Source organism: Homalodisca vitripennis, chromosome 7 (assembly GCF_021130785.1).
Source record: "Homalodisca vitripennis isolate AUS2020 chromosome 7, UT_GWSS_2.1, whole genome shotgun sequence".
NCBI lineage: Eukaryota > Metazoa > Arthropoda > Insecta > Hemiptera > Cicadellidae > Homalodisca > Homalodisca vitripennis.
In genome coordinates this window covers 134281668-134294794 of record NC_060213.1, presented here as the reverse complement: position 1 = coordinate 134294794, position 13127 = coordinate 134281668, and the positions used below count along the sequence as shown (strand labels likewise).

The window sequence follows — 13127 nt, the reverse complement described above, 5'->3', positions numbered from 1 at the left end:
AGCCTCAGACACCAGACGCTGCAATGAAAGGAAGGTGAACTGGAGCTAAACTCAAAATTCAATTGAATCAACCCTTCTTACCATAGCTACGTCATGTGAAACGTGAAACTTTCCACATGTGCACTGCTGATAGGTGATTAAAATAGATCATGTTTACAAATTTTCGCAAGAAAACCCGTTGTTTTCCTGACTACTTTACGTCGATAGTAGAAAATGAGATAGAAATAGTAATGACTTTCAAGTGTGTTCTTGAGAAATATGACTATAATCCAATGCGAATTCTCAAGATTTGTGGAGAACGTGTTTGGGGCTCGGAAGCCGGTGGCCGGGTCGTGGGTGTTCCTTGATTACCGCGACGAGGAGTAAATCACAGGGGTATAACTGAGCAAATAGAGACGCTCATTAGATGGTTTATAGCAAGAAGCGGGCCACGGTCTGGACGTTTACAGCCTCCGCGAACATGCGTGGATAATGATCCTGAGACTGCGCATGGCCCCCCCTAACTCCGGCACTGATGAAGATCGCAGTTTGGTTCTGGCGGTGGTGCTGAATATCTACAGAAAGAAAACATAGATGAGGGTGGTATACGTTACAGACCCGTGATGGATTAGGTGATAGAGTTTCTTCCGTGGTGCGTTTCAGATTGGTTACCTTAATGCAAATTTGAGGATCATCATGCCAATGAGGATCGGTGAATTTGAAAATCGGCGCCCTTGGGTAAGCCTAAAGATTAGCACGATTGAGGTTAAACAAGCTTCAGAATTGACAGACTTAAAGATGCTAACCCTGAGTATCGTAGACCTTGAGAATTTATTAAGGAGGATTGTTGATAAACGTAAGGCTTATAACGTCTGCGATACGTTTTAGTTACTTTTGGAAGTTAACGAGTATGTCTAGGTTGGGTAATGGCGTCGAATGATTGGTTAACCTAAGGATATGTAAATTTGAGAATCATTAGGCGAATGATCAGTGAGTTTGAAATTCAGCAACCTTCAGTAAGCCCAGATGGGCAATCTTGAGGTTTATTAAAATTTAAGGATTACTTTAAGGATCGATGACCTTGGGGATTCGTTAGTCTGAGGACCAATAAGTTTGAGGGCAACAAGCTTAAGGATTAGAAACCTTAAGATTTACCAAGTCTGACGACCAGTAAGCTTTAAGATTAGTTTATCTAGTGCATTTGTAACCTCTAGAATTGTTAAACTGACAAGTTTTGAGGAAAAAATCTGAATACCAGTAAACTTGAGAATTGGTAAGGTTGGGGATTGGCAAGACAGGATGGTTAATTGACAAGTTTAAGGATTAGTTTTGTACTATCGCAAATATTTTCAATAGTATTTTCATACTGAAATTAGAAGAGGTATTGAAGATCGTGAGATTTACTATATGAGACCTGCATTCCAACATCCTGGGACCAAATTCATTTTCCATTTTTTATCGACTTTGGCTTTTCGTTACTCTTGAGAGTGTTTAGAAAAAGGCCATTTTCAGATCTAATAGTATTTGGAACTTGTAAAAGTGTATTTTATGTAGAACGTACAATATTTAAGCCGTCAGATAGTAAAATCCCACGAACACAGAGGATACAGGTTAATTTAGAAAACATAAAAGAAAAAGTCACAAACCGCTTTGTGGTGATAAAATGGACCCCGTATCAAGTTTGCTTCGAGAGGACACGACCATGAGGTTTTAATGGAAGACGAACACGTTCTCTTGTTTTTATGCTATCCGCGACGTCCTACAAGCGGCTCGCGCGTATGTCTCAGAGACAAGAGAGCCGCGCGGCTTGTCCGGAGAAGAATCCACGGTTTTGGGAGAATGTAGCAGTAAAACATTCTAGAGCTCTCGGCCGCGGCTGCGGCTCTCGCTGCCGATTTATTCCTAAAGCAGATTCCAGGTGAACCCGTACTTTAACCGCCGTTGTTGTGCCGCCGTAGTATTTATAACTGATGGACCTGGACGTGTTAAATTCCTTCGTCCTTAACCGGACAAATTCACTCAGCGAGTTCCTTCTAGGGACGCGGCGAGTCAAAGGTCGCCCTGGAGAATTCCAGAGGAGGAATCCAGGCTGAGAGATAACCGCGGTAATTTATAAACAGTGTATTTAAAACGTCCCGCTGAGATATGGACGTTAGGTTTATGTTTGTTTGGCGGAATTATGCGGCACCTCCCATTGTCCATTGTCCCGAAGCGACGTTTCGCCTGGACGGATCCACCGCCGTTTTCAGTTTCCCGGGAAAGAGGTCCCGGCGCGACCCTACGCGGCGCCACGGAACATGAGAAATGGCGGTTGCACTGTTTAAGACGATAATAATCTGACCCGCCGCGCCGGGCCGGTGGTACACCTGTACATGTGTTCCAGATGATATATTTCAACAGTTGGCAATATGGCTACCTGAATACATAAACAACTGTTCGACATGGACCGGTACGACTGCGGCTACGTGATTTCTCATGCAAGACACGTATTGTTGTCTGAGAACCGCACGGGGTTTGATGTAGACGTACTGATGTTTATAAAAATGTCTCGTATCAAGATTATTACTACTATTCTTGATTTTTTTACTTTCCCGGTCGGTGTCTTAACTTACATCAAAGTCTTCTCGGTCACCCCGAGTTTGAAACTTGTTTAGACTCCTTGCACATTACACGATTTTACTCGTAAAGTAAAGATGTCTTATTTTACCAGGGCGAAGCCATCCTCTCTAACACATAACCTGGGGACCAACGGCTTAAAGGTGACTTCCGAACCACCACCAATGGCCGGGCAGGCAAGCTGCTTGCAAGGACAGGTATCGCTCAGCGGTCACCCATCCCAAGCAGCTGCCACGCTCGACGTTTATCGTTGTACCCCCTACACTACGCCATTTGTAGGGCACGATTTGTACCCATGTTGCAGCCAACACGGTAGCCGTGTCGTCCTCCCGGCTTAGTGGTCCACGTAGGCAATTATGTAACGCTTTCACACTAGAAGAATGTAAGTTCCAGCAACATGGGATGCAACTTATATTTAACCAGTAACGAGTAACGGGGTTTGCGAAAAATATGTATTACCTAAAATACAACTAAATAACGGTAAAAATTGAATCAAAAGCTGTCTTAATTGGGACAGAACTTAAGGATATTTATTAATACAGAGACGCAACAAAAATAGCCTCGGAAGAAGTATTAGAACTCTAATCCAGAATTTTTAAACACAACAGTAAATATTAATTTCTAAATATAATAAGTTGGTCAAAATGTAAATCTAAGTTATCAGATTAAACACTTGACCATATGTGATGGCGTTTTAAATTAACTTAAAATTGTTTATAACTTATTAGCAAACTTATCAAAATTATATTTTAAAACATATATTAACTTCATTGCAATAATAAATATGTATACTCTACTGATAAAGAGTCCAGTATAATAAGGGGCCACAACCTCAATTGAATCATAGATACCTATTCATTGATTATTATTGAAACTACCAAAACCAAAACGTTTGAGATATATATATATATATATCAAATATATATATATATATATATATGATATATATTATATATATATATCAAATATATTTCAAATTAGGGTAATACATATTTTTCTGATTTGCATACGATACACCTGACAAAACTGAAGTGTTATTTTCGATCCGATTTGTAATTTTCCCGTACGGGCGGAAACGTGCAGCGGAAAATCGACTTAGGCTACACAATTATCATCTCGAGATATTTCGGCCTAGCTTTAGAGAGTCATCTTCAGTAAACAGATGTTGAACTGAAACTGCCAAAATTCAGCTGTGTTTACCAATGTGTCATCGTGTTTGCCAATAGTGACAGGAGACCGTTCACTATTGTCAGTTTTTGACTGAAGATGGCGCTCTACATTGGGGCCGAAATATATCAAGAAGATAATTGCGTAAGTAAAGTTTCGATGCGGTGTGGAGGGGAAGACTCTTTTTTCTCTTAGGATGAGAAGCTTATAGATTGCTCTTGGTCCTATAAGAACCTCAGCGCTGCTTCCGGAGTGACAGGGTAGGTTAGGGGGTAGGGGCCGCATCCTATCGAGATCCATGAGGAAGAATTAATGCACTAATCTCAAAGTCATGTCCTTCCCCTCCCCCGAAGAAGGAACCAGCGTCTCCAGTCAAAGCAGGCATTGAGTGGCACACCCTTGTTGACCTTTGACTCTTAGAGAACTCTACCAATTTCAACTGTCATCTCCCGCAGTATACTAGACCTACAGAATTACCCTTGTACCCCAGAATCTCGTAATTTGCGGTTAGTGATGTGCCGCTCCTGGACATCCATAAGGTTGACCAGATTTAAGTGACACATCGGGTTTTGCTGTGCCGAGTGGTAGGTTCAACTGGAAGGTGTTAACCAGCCAGAAGTGATCCCTGCTGGGTCGTCTCTGATATTTAGTATGAATGATTTATAGTTGAGCGCGTCATATTTTTTTAGTTCACAATAATATAATATATTGTATCTGTAACTTTATAAATATTTTATTTTACGAAAATTTGACTCCTTACATCGGACTTTTGAGTTAAAAAATATTCGTTTTTATATAATGATTATCTTGGCTTAAATTTGTTTGATTTTCAGTTTTATCTCGCAAATAAAAAATATTGTTTTTATTCCTCTTCCTTTAAATATTCTTATTGAATATGAAACTTACTAATATATCCACATACAAAAGTAAAGTCAGTCGGAGAGACCTCGAGACTAGAATATTCGATTAGCCAAACGTCCGATTGTCAATAACACCATTAACATAAAGAGAGCAATTTGTCAATTATCAGCCCACGGCCACCTACAGTGACCGAGCCATTATGGTTACTGCGGGTTGGTGCGAGCGCGCGGGTGGAGTTGTCGGCTATGGGAAGCGTGACTCTCATAAAACATATCCAAATTGTATTGTAATCGGCGGCAAGACGTGAGCGGCAAGGCAAGTCTTCGCGGCAGCGGCGGCAAACGAAGGTGGCGACTCGATTAATTGTAGTCACAACGACGTCTTCCTCTTCTCGGAAACTGTCGCCGCCGAAATAGTGATTCGTCGGAAGATTAGATTCTCGTTTCCTGTGATCCATCGTGTTTTTGGGTCCAATCTTTGAGTATTTCATGGTTTTTTGTTGGGTATTATGTGCTGAATGCTTGCTACTTTTGTTTGTAACCGTAGGTTCAGTTGCGTATTTATCTATAGGCTACTTCTTCCTTATTGCGTAATAGAGTGTTTCGAAACATTTTCGGACGTCATTCATCGTTGTTTTTTGGGTCCAATCTTTGGGTATTTCATGGTTTTGTTGGGTATTTTATGTGCTGAATGCTTGCTACTTTGTTTTGTAACCGTAGGTTCAGTTTGCGTATTTATCTATAGGCTACTTCTTCCTTATTGCGTAATAGGGGTGTTTCGAAACATTTTCGGACGTCATTCATCGTTGTTTTTGGGTCCAATCTTTGGGTATTTCATGGTTTTTGTTGGGTATTTTGTGCTGAATGCTTGCTACTTTGTTTGTAACCGTAGGTTCAGTTGCGTATTTATCTATAGGCTACTTCTTCCTTATTGCGTAATAGAGGTGTTTCGAAACATTTTCGGGACGTCATTCATCGTTGTTTTTTGGGTCCAATCTTTGGGTATTTCATGGTTTTTGTTTGGGTATTTTGTGCTGAATGCTTGCTACTTTGTTTGTAACCGTAGGTTCAGTTGCGTATTTATCTATAGGCTACTTCTTCCTTATTGCGTAATAGGGGTGTTTCGAAACATTTTTCGGACGTCATTCATCGTTGTTTTTGGGTCCAATCTTTGGGTATTTCATGGTTTTGTTGGGTATTTTGTGCTGAATGCTTGCTACTTTGTTTTGTAACCGTAGGTTCAGTTGCGTATTTATCTATAGGCTACTTCTTCCTTATTGCGTAATAGAGGTGTTTCGAAACATTTTCGGACGTCATTCATCGTTGTTTTTGGGTCCAATCTTTGGGTATTTCATGGTTTTGTTGGGTATTTTGTGCTGAATGCTTGCTACTTTGTTTGTAACCGTAGGTTCAGTTGCGTATTTATCTATAGGCTACTTCTTCCTTATTGCGTAATAGGGGTGTTTCGAAACATTTTCGGACGTCATTCATCGTTGTTTTTGGGTCCAATCTTTGGGTATTTCATGGTTTTTGTTGGGTATTTTGTGCTGAATGCTTGCTACTTTGTTTGTAACCGTAGGTTCAGTTGCGTATTTATCTATAGGCTACTTCTTCCTTATTGCGTAATAGAGGTGTTTCGAAACATTTTCGGACGTCATTCATCGTTGTTTTTGGGTCCAATCTTTGGGTATTTCATGGTTTTTGTTGGGTATTTTGTGCTGAATGCTTGCTACTTTGTTTGTAACCGTAGGTTCAGTTGCGTATTTATCTATAGGCTACTTCTTCCTTATTGCGTAATAGGGGTGTTTCGAAACATTTTCGGACGTCATTCATCGTTGTTTTTGGGGTCCAATCTTTGGGTATTTCATGGTTTTTGTTGGGTATTTTGTGCTGAATGCTTGCTACTTTGTTTGTAACCGTAGGTTCAGTTGCGTATTTATCTATAGGCTACTTCTTCCTTATTGCGTAATAGAGGTGTTTCGAAACATTTTCGGACGTCATTCATCGTTGTTTTTGGGTCCAATCTTTGGGTATTTCATGGTTTTTGTTTGGGTATTTTGTGCTGAATGCTTGCTACTTTGTTTGTAAACCGTAGGTTTCAGTTGCGTATTTATCTATAGGCTACTTCTTCCTTATTGCGTAATAGGGGGTGTTTCGAAACATTTTCGGGACGTCATTCATCGTTGTTTTTTGGGTCCAATCGTTGGGTATTTCATGGTTTTTGTTGGGTATTTTGTGCTGAATGCTTGCTACTTTGTTTGTAACCGTAGGTTCAGTTGCGTATTTATCTATAGGCTACTTCTTCCTTATTGCGTAATAGAGGTGTTTCGAAACATTTTCGGACGTCATTCATCGTTGTTTTTGGGTCCAATCTTTGGGTATTTCATGGTTTTGTTGGGTATTTTGTGCTGAAAGCTTGCTACTTTGTTTGTAACCGTAGGTTCAGTTGCGTATTTATCTATAGGCTACTTCTTCCTTATTGCGTAATAGGGGTGTTTCGAAACATTTTCGGACGTCATTCATCGTTGTTTTTGGGTCCAATCTTTGGGTATTTCATGGTTTTGTTGGGTATTTTGTGCTGAATGCTTGCTACTTTGTTTGTAACCGTAGGTTCAGTTGCGTATTTATCTATAGGCTACTTCTTCCTTATTGCGTAATAGGGGTGTTTCGAAACATTTTCGGACGTCATTCATCGTTGTTTTTGGGTCCAATCGTTGGGTATTTCATGGTTTTTGTTGGGTATTTTGTGCTGAATGGTTGCTATTTTGTACGTAACCGTAATTTCAGTTGTGTGTAATTTTATCTATAGGCTACTTCTTCCTCATTGCGTAATCGGGGCGTTTCGAAACATTTTCGGAATATGGAATAGCTGGATTGCACCGATAATTTGGATGGTGGTTATTACGCTGAAAATATTCTAATGATATTTCTGTGTGTATTTCGTACCATTTTGAATAGTATCTGTCTCGGTCTGTGTCTATTTATTATCTGAGTTAAAAACATTACCCAGTGTTGTTGTATGTTTCATGGTCATTAAATACCCGGGAGGCCATCTTAAGATTGTTTTGTTGTCAGTCTTTGCGATAACTCTTGATAGAAATGTACTAGAGCCTTGATATTCGGTTCTTGGGTTCTTCTTCCTCCAAGGAAAGAGCCCTATTGAGTTTAGGTTCAAAAGGTCATAGGGCAACAAAGTTGCTCCAATAGTCAGTTGTGACATTCCGTTCTACGATACTTCGTCGCCGTCGGTCTTTTAGGCGCAACTAAGGTCTGTAAACAAAAATGTTACCTTTTTCTACACCATTCTCAACTATATTTAAGACGATTCACGTCAAATGTTGCACAAACTGAAAAAGCATTTCTTCTTTTTCTACATTATATAATTATAGCATAATAATCACCTTATTGTAAGAAGTTCATATCTAAAATTTAACGAATAATGCTTTTTTGAAGATTACGATACATTATAAACAGTAAAACCAGACTTGCTTTTTCTGTAAAAACGACATTCATTCAAAATTTTAATACGTTTGAAAATACATCAACTTCTTAAATGGTTAGAAAATGTATTTTTGTTTTAAGTAGAGGCCGAATTTCTTGTAAGCCTTATTTCTGAAACTGGCCTGTACAAGGATCTTATCCCCCCCCCCTATATTATTCCCCCTAGGAGAATAAGGGGAGAGTACTTAAAAGTAAAGGTCGATGGTACTGATGGTCGATGTTCTTAAACCGCTCGTCCATCGGAATTGTTCTGTCTTATCAAATGAAGGCACTATTTTCGCGAAACCGAATGTAATTTTTATGAACACCCTAACATAAATGTACATTCTTCCCAGTAATTAAAAGAAGCGAGCGCAGCGAGCCGAAGGAGGCTCACTCGCATGGGAATACAACGTTAGCCGTACCAGAGTTGGCCTCCCAAGCGGGCAGGTGTATCCCCTAGATAGAATATAAACATATAACTGCGCAATATTTAGGTTAAAAAATACACCGTTATACCTGCAATGAACGGGAATAATATGCCGGCAATACGGGTCATTATGGGGTTTAATTGGCGGCGAGTCGAAGTGCAAGCTGATCCAATGAGCCAATCAGCTGATTGGAAGTGGAAGACCGCACCACCCTAATTGTCGGGTAGTCTACTCTGGGTGGTCCTCAGCTCCTGTCGTAAAGGATTGCGCTTCCTCATCCTCCATTGTAATGGATCCATTGTGGTACCGTCCTCCTGTTTACGTACAGCCGTAGCCGTACCAATCTCCGTCTCTGCATGTCGTCAGTGTAAAACTGCCATCTGGAGATTTTATACGACTTCTGATTACGCCAGTCATTGTGTCTCTGCCTTGACGGAGTATGACGTTTACGATTATGCATCTTAATGGAAGGCTTTGTTGAATTAGCGATGGTATATCGTCTATGTGGTATTTGTTCAGGTGGAAAGTTATAGTTCGTAGTCATAGATGTACCTTGAACACCGCGTGAAGATAGTTTATCTATGAACTAAAGTAATGCCGTTTGTTTTATAAATTCGAAATAAAAATAAAACATTAATTCACGTTAAAATAACCCCTTAAAACGAAGTATCTAAGGAACCGACAGAACCTAAAGTTGAGCTAACGCAAAGACGAACTAACAAAATCGACGGACTGTCTTTTGACCTATTGACTCCAAAATCGATAAAGTTCATCCCTAGACCAAGAGAAAACTATATACCACGTTTAAAGTTTGTGCCATCTTCCTATCTATAGACATAGACCGACGGACATACACACAGACGAACTGTAATTTGACCTGTTGACTCCAAACTCGATAAAGTTCTTCTCTGGACCAAGAGAAAACTACGTTACCAAGTTTCAAGTTTGTATCAGCTTCCTATTTATAGTCATGCACAGACTGACCTACAGACAGACGGGCTGTACTTTGACCTGTTTGACTCCAAAATCGATAAAATTCTTCCCTGGACCAAGAGAAAACTACGTACCAAGTTTCAAGTTTGTACCATCTTCCTATCCATAGTTATGCATAAACGGACCTACACACAGACGAACTGTAATTTGACCTGTTGACTCCAAAATCGATAAAGTTGTTCTCTGGACCAAGAGAAAACTACGTACCAAGTTTCAAGTTTGTATCAGCTTCCTATTTATAGTCATGCACAGACTGACCTACAGACAGACGGGCTGTACTTTGACCTGTTTGACTCCAAAATCGATAAAGTTCTTCCCTGGACCAAGAGAAAACTACGTACCAAGTTTCAAGTTTGTATCATCTTCCTATTTATAGTCATGCACAGACTGACCTACAGACAGACGGGCTGTACTTTGACCTGTTTGACTCCAAAATCGATAAAGTTCTTCTCTGGACCAAGAGAAAACTAAGTACCAAGTTTCAAGTTTGTATCATCTTCCTATTTATAGTCATGCACATACTGACCTACAGACAGACGGGCTGTACTTTGACCTGTTTGACTCCAAAACCGATAAAGTTGTTCCCTGGACCAAGAGAAAACTATATACCAAGTTTAAAGATTGTGCCATCTTCCTATCTATAGACATAGACCGACGGATATATACACAGACGAACTGTACTTTGTCCTGTTTGACTCCAAAGTCGATAAAGTTCTTCTCTGGACCAAGAGAAAACTACGTACCAAGTTTCAAGTTTGTATCATCTTCCTATTTATAGTCATGCACAGACTGACCTACAGACAGACGAGCTGTACTTTGACCTGTTGACTCCAAAATCGGCAAGGTTCTTTAATAAAACCAAGAGAAAACTATATACCAAGTTTCAAGTTTGTACCATCTTCCTGTCTATAGTCATGGACAGACGGACCTACATGCCTACAATTACGGGACTGTACTCTCGATTTCCTTGTCACTCATATCGACAATCAACATGATGACTACACTTTTTCAAAACATCAAATTCACCATTGACAGTCTAAAAACAGGTCCCAACATTATTGTTGGGTTTTCCCAATCCGTCATCTAGAGTTTCTCAGAACTGCTTGTGTCCAATACCAAACCGGTGGTGTGTGCAATACATACATACATCATCTCTTTCCACGTGGATTCATGTGTGTGCCAGTTATTCATAGATCCTCGAAGAGGGATCTCTTTTTTTCTTTTTTTTTCTTTTAGGAAAACAGTGCTTTATTAACCTCTCTAGTTTGCAATACTTACCTTGTGTAGGAGTAGATCCAAGCGTAGAAATAATCTAGTTGCAACACAAACAAAAATAATATTTATAGGATGTTAAATAGTTAATCTTGTTCAACGGTATTATTATATTAATATAAATTAAATTAGTACACAAAAGGTCCTTCTTAAATCATCCCGTTGTCTGTTTTACCGTCTGAGCGATAAATCTTTATTTGAAAGGTCCATAGATTTGAAAGTTGGTACACAGATACTTCTTGGCCAAGTTACAGTAGATCGTATTGATGTTGGAGTCAAAAGGTCAAAGGTCACATGCGTTTCATTGGAAAAAGATACAATTCAGTAAAGATTTACGTAGCGTTATGTCAGAATCTTCGATACTCAGCTGTATCAGTTTATTTACTTGCAATTCCAATTTACGGCAAATCGGTAAAACCTCATTGCTCACATTTAAGAATTTGATCTAAATAATATGCATACCTTTTTAGACAATTTGAGACATTTTAACGCAGTTGCTAAAAGTTTTTAGCTGAGCAAATTCCCCCTGAATACCATCCTTCCACGGAACTCTCATTAGCAGAACTTTCTCCAAGACGGTGTGAAGATGATCTGCCGAAGCAGAAGACCCGTCATGGACGCCACCCTGCCAAAGGTTACCGTGGACTAAGTACGCATTAATTTAGGCCGAGAAAGGTGTGCATACGGTATTGCTAATTATCGCCCTAATGATGGTGGACCAATTAAATCAGAGGGACAAAGGCAAGCAATGGTGCCGTAATGAGGGGCTGGTGATTGATGGTGGATAATAGAGATGAATGAGAGAAGAGGTCTTCATCAAGCGGCGAGGCAGCAGTCAGCTCCCGCTAATAAACATTTCAATCCCGGGACCTGGAGGCGCGTAAACACACAGGTTGGAATAGCCTCTTCGAGATTGTAATAAATCACAATGGCCCATTTGTTTTACTTGGTTGCAAATAGGCTAGTGTGCTTCAAAAGGAGGTGGAATGGTTCCAAGTACCAACCAGTGGACTAATCTAGAAATACGTATGGTCAGAATGGAGCTTATTCAACTAAGAATCCTTGTCTAACTAATTTGGACACAACTTGCGAATTCTTCTAGAGTGTTTGTGAGGCTAAAGAAAGATGCCAGCCTTACGTTTTGATGTATTTATTTTATTTTGGCAGTCCTGTCTCATCCGATTTTGAAAAACCCCAAAAAAAATCTGAAAACCTTACAGTTTTTTTTTAACCAACAGCTATGGATTGCTCGATAAAATTATTTTATGTTCATACCTTTCATCCCAAAATAAAGGTTTTAAATGAACTATATTTCATTATGGGTACCCCCTTGACTAAAAACTTATGGGATGGAACTTAACCCATATTTTAAACAGTTAAACTGTTTAATTAGCGATTTTAAAAATATGATTCTTCAAAATGTGGATAGTTATAGGGCAAGATACTTAAAATATCTTCGTAGGGTTTTAAAGTATAATAAATTGAGCTTCAAGTTTAAGTTATGAAGACTTATTAAGTAGACTACTTACTCATATTTCAGTTGGGTCAACAACTGTCAATGTTAATACTCAACTCTAAGGCATGTTCAATGGGGTTAATTTAACTCTAAACACACCTTCTTTCGTTTGTTTTGCAAAGAAAATTTTTCTGAAACTTAAACAGTTGGCAAGAGTTTTGCAATGTTCCACAATCTTCAGAACTAATGTTGGCCACATGTTCTTGTTTCTACACACCGGTTCCTTATGATTTATTGCTCTGGTATGCTTTCTAGTGACCGTGCCATGAGACTTGTTTTGCCTTTTCGACCCGGTGAAATCCACCCGGATCATGTGTCACGTGACCGATAACATCGCGCGTCCATTCCCCGTAATGCGTTCATCATATGTTGTAGACATTAGATGGTTAATTATAAATATGTTTTATGGTCACATTTAAATTGTCGTACAGATACAAATTGGTTGTAAATCAAATCAGTCTTTTATTGCAATAAAACCTCTTACAATGCAAGCAAAAGGTCATTATGCGAATAACATTTTGACACACTTAGAATAAAAGTTTGACACACATACCACAAGAAATCACACTCAAACATACAAACAATTCTAGACTGGTCAACAGCACCTACCCAACTGTTTTTTTACATACTGAGCTATACGTGAATTGTTATCTACTATTCTAGACTGGTCAACAGCACCTACCCAAACTGTTATTTTACAGACTGAGCTATACGTGAATTGTTATCTACTATTCTAGACTGGTCAACAGCACCTACCCAACTGTTATTTTACAGACTGAGCTATACGTGAATTGTTATCTACTATTCTAGACT

General features: G+C 39.3%; 1 protein-coding gene across 2 annotated transcripts in view; it reads left to right on the top strand.

Moving 5' to 3' along the window:
* LOC124366358 (integrin alpha-PS2) overlaps positions 1-13127 on the top strand; it is a 312546-nt gene that overhangs the window by 149839 nt on the left and 149580 nt on the right. The gene's annotated exons all lie outside the window — the stretch shown is intronic.